Here is a 3,392-nt window from a genome sequence, read left to right as displayed (position 1 = left end):
GGCACCTCGCTGAAGGCGCGGGCGCCGCCGGCCTTGTCGCGCTGGTCCACGTACTTCTTCGCGGGGAAGGAGGAGGGGTAGTAGGCGGCCGCCTTGTGCCGGCGGCGGAGCAGGACGGCGGCGCAGACCACGAAGAGCAGCACCAGCGCCAGCGAGCCCGCCACCGCCGCCAGCAGCAGGGCGCCCAGCGCCAGCCGCGGCGCCATCCTCCCGCGCCGCTCCGGCTCTCCCTGAGGGGAAGCAGAGGCGTTAGAGCCAGGCCCACCACGCTGCCTTCCTCTAAAATAACCCCCMAAACCCTCCCCAAAAATAGCAGCTTTGGTTTCCCCTTCCTCCCTGTCTGTCTCGCCCCCGCCGTGCTTTAAAAACAAATGGAAACCGGCTGCGTTTATGGAAAACTTTGGGAGCATGCCGAGGTGCCCGGGGCCAGCGCCGGGAGCCGGCCGCGAGCGCCGCGGGCCGGGCCGTTTACTAAATTCCTGAAAATTGAGGTTTCTCGATGGAAACTCTGACTCGGCGGCAGCAGGCCCAGCCCCCATGGCTTTTCCCGGCCGTTATTCCCTGCGTGGACGATTCCCAGCTCTGGCGCTGCTAAAAATAGCCCCCCGCTCACCAGGCACGCGCCGGGGGGGGGGGGGCCACCGGGCTGCAACGCGCCACGTAACAGCACCGCGCGGCCCCGCAGGAAGGTCTGGCACCGTGGCCGAAACGGCTTCCTGCCCGGCTCCGGGATCACCCAGCCCTGCTGGTCCCCTTCGCCGCACCCTCGGGTCCCCCCGAATCCCAGCCCACCTCCCGCTCCCGGCAGCCGAGCCGCGAGGGGCGCCGGCAGCGGCGCTTCGCTTCCCGGCTCTCCGCCCGCTGCAAAGTCTGGTTTGCATTAAAACCGAGCGCATAAATCGCGGAGCGGAGGGAAGGGAAGGGAAGGCCGGGGTGGCTCCGGCCCCGCGGCTCCCGGGCGCCCATCGCTGCTCCCTGCTGTCAGGGCGAGGACGTGGTGGCCTTGGGGAGGCTGTTTCAGCACGGGGGCAGGTGCCTTCGTCCTCCGCTGCCGGAGAGGGGCCCCTCAGCTGCACGCGGGGCCGGCGCCGTCGTGGCTGCGCCGTTTAATAACGCGAGCGGAGGGGATGAGCAAAGCGGCTCCCGGGGCAGGAGCGGGGCCACGTCCGCCCCGCCGGGCCGCGGTTGTGCCCCTCGCACGCCGCCTCCGCATCCCTCCTCTTCCTCCTCCTTGGCGCGGGGACCTTTGCGCTTGCCTGGCCCGGCCACGCTGCAAYGGCTGCAGAAAACTCTGGGCACGTCGAGGTGGAGGGCTGGGATCCTTCCCAAAATGCCCCCTCTGCCACCCCCCTGGTGGCGCCCCGCTCCCAACTCCGCCGCCCCGCGGGGACCCGCGATCTCGACGTGGCCCCGGCGCAGCATCCTCGAGGCGCCCGCGCTCGCTGCCGGGCTGCTCGCGGGGCGCCGAGAGCGGCGGCCTCACCTCACCGGCAGCGGGGACCTCCGCGGCGGGACGACGGGGGCCGGTCCCGCGTGCCTCGCCTCTCGCCCCCTTTCTGCCGCCTCCCCGGAGCCCAGCCCGAAGCCCTCCTCCTCCTCCTCCTCCTCCTCCTCCTCCTCCTTCTCCTCCTCCTCCTCCGCCCCAAGCTCACTGGCTGCGAGCGCCGCTGGCCAGCTTGTTCTCATTAGGGCCGGTTTGGGGAGGGAGCGGGGGGAGGCTGGTGAGGGCAGGCGGCCCCCCGCTCCCTCCCGCCACTGCCCCACGCGGCGGCCGGGGCAGCCAGGGGCGTTTATCGGCCTTTCACCCCTTCCAGCGAATGCAGAGCTCCTGCGTCGCCCTCGGCAAGCCCCGCACYGCAGCATGGTGCAGGCACCCCGGCTGCTGGGGCCGCGCCAGCTGCGAGGGGGGAAGGGGGTTTTTGGGGGGGGGGAATTTATTGCAAAAGGGCCTTTTACCCCCAAGGACGGAGCTAAGACCCCGGCTCCTGCGTGGCCCTCGCGGCAGCTGTGCCACCGGCCACATGGCTGAGCCAGTCGTGGCCACGCCGGGAGCGTTGGCAGCACCGAAATGCCTCCTGCTTCCCCGGTGAGGAAGAGCCCCGGCACGAGTCCGGCTGCCCCGCTCCCGGCGCTCCCAGCCCGGGGCCAACCCCTGTCCTCGGGTCCTGGTGCAATCCCAAATCCTGGACCTGCTGGGGTCCGGCCTGTTGCGGCTCAGATGGCCGCCAGCGCCGGGGGACAAGCCGAGGTGCAGCACCCGCCGAGGAGACCTGAGGAGCATCCATCCTCCGGAGCATCCATCGGCGCTGGAAATGTCAGCAAGATGCCTGGGGYGGGGAGAGCCCAGAGCCGGGGACGGTGTCACCCGCAGAGCCCGGAGCACCAGCCAGGAATGGCTTCGGGCTTGGTGCGCCCGGGGGCAGGCGGCATGGGATGGGGGGAACCAGGCCTGGCTCCTTCATTTCAGCCACCCACCACCGYGAAGGGAGCCCTTTTTTTGCAGGAAATGGGGATTTCCTTGCTTTGGATTTGGGCTTAGAGGAGTCATTTGCCCTGAGGCTTTCCCACGCCAGTGCCCGGCCATGCACGGGGCTGCGCAGGGCCTTGTGGCACTCGGGGGCACGGCAAGCGATGCCGGGGCCGCGGGTCCCGCGCGGGCATCGCCTCGGCCCCACGCGGCCCCCAGCGCGACGGCGCCCCGGCCACCAGCCAGCTATTCCCCCTCCGTCTCCCGTGGCGGCTGACATTGCTCAAGACGCGCTTGCAACTGTCTGCGGGTGACCTCATCCACTTGCTATTTTCTTCTGTGCGCGCYTTCCCCCAGGACCGTCAAAAATTCCCCCGAAAAAGCTGTCGGCGAAACACGGAGCCATCGGCCGGCGCGGTGCCGCATCCCCGGCCTTGCTGGCGTCCCCAGCATGGCGGCAGGAGAGGGGAGCGGGGCCCCGCGCCACCCCGTGCCGGCATTGCTGCAGCGCCGCGCTTGGTCCCGCGGGGAAGCTGGGGGGAAACCGGCCGGTTTCGGATTTCGCCTGTGTCGCCAAATGCAATCAGAGCCGCTGCTTCCAGAAACGATCAGTCTGTCTTTGGCGTCGCCCCGCGACTCCTTGCAGCGGGCCGGCTCCCCGCAGCTGCTGCGACGGCTTCGCCGTGCCCTAAATCGGCAGCACCACCCTGCCCCGATGCGCGCAGAGCCGCGACGTCTGGGGAGGGTTTAAAGGATTTGCTCCCGTTAACCCGGCAGCGAGGGGGGCCCGTTCGGGCTCGCGGTGGTTTTGCAATGCGCGTTAGCACGCCGTTCACGTCCTGGGCACGGATACGGGAAGCAGGAGGGGGAAGCAGCTCAGCGCAGTGCCCAGGGAGTTAATGTCACCTTTCTGCTCCCAGCCCGC

This window comes from Apteryx rowi, unplaced genomic scaffold (assembly GCF_003343035.1).
Source record: "Apteryx rowi isolate R43461 unplaced genomic scaffold, aptRow1 scaffold_168, whole genome shotgun sequence".
Taxonomy (NCBI): domain Eukaryota; kingdom Metazoa; phylum Chordata; class Aves; order Apterygiformes; family Apterygidae; genus Apteryx; species Apteryx rowi.
The sequence above is the reverse complement of the archived record's forward strand: the minus strand, read 5'-3'. Positions refer to the sequence as shown.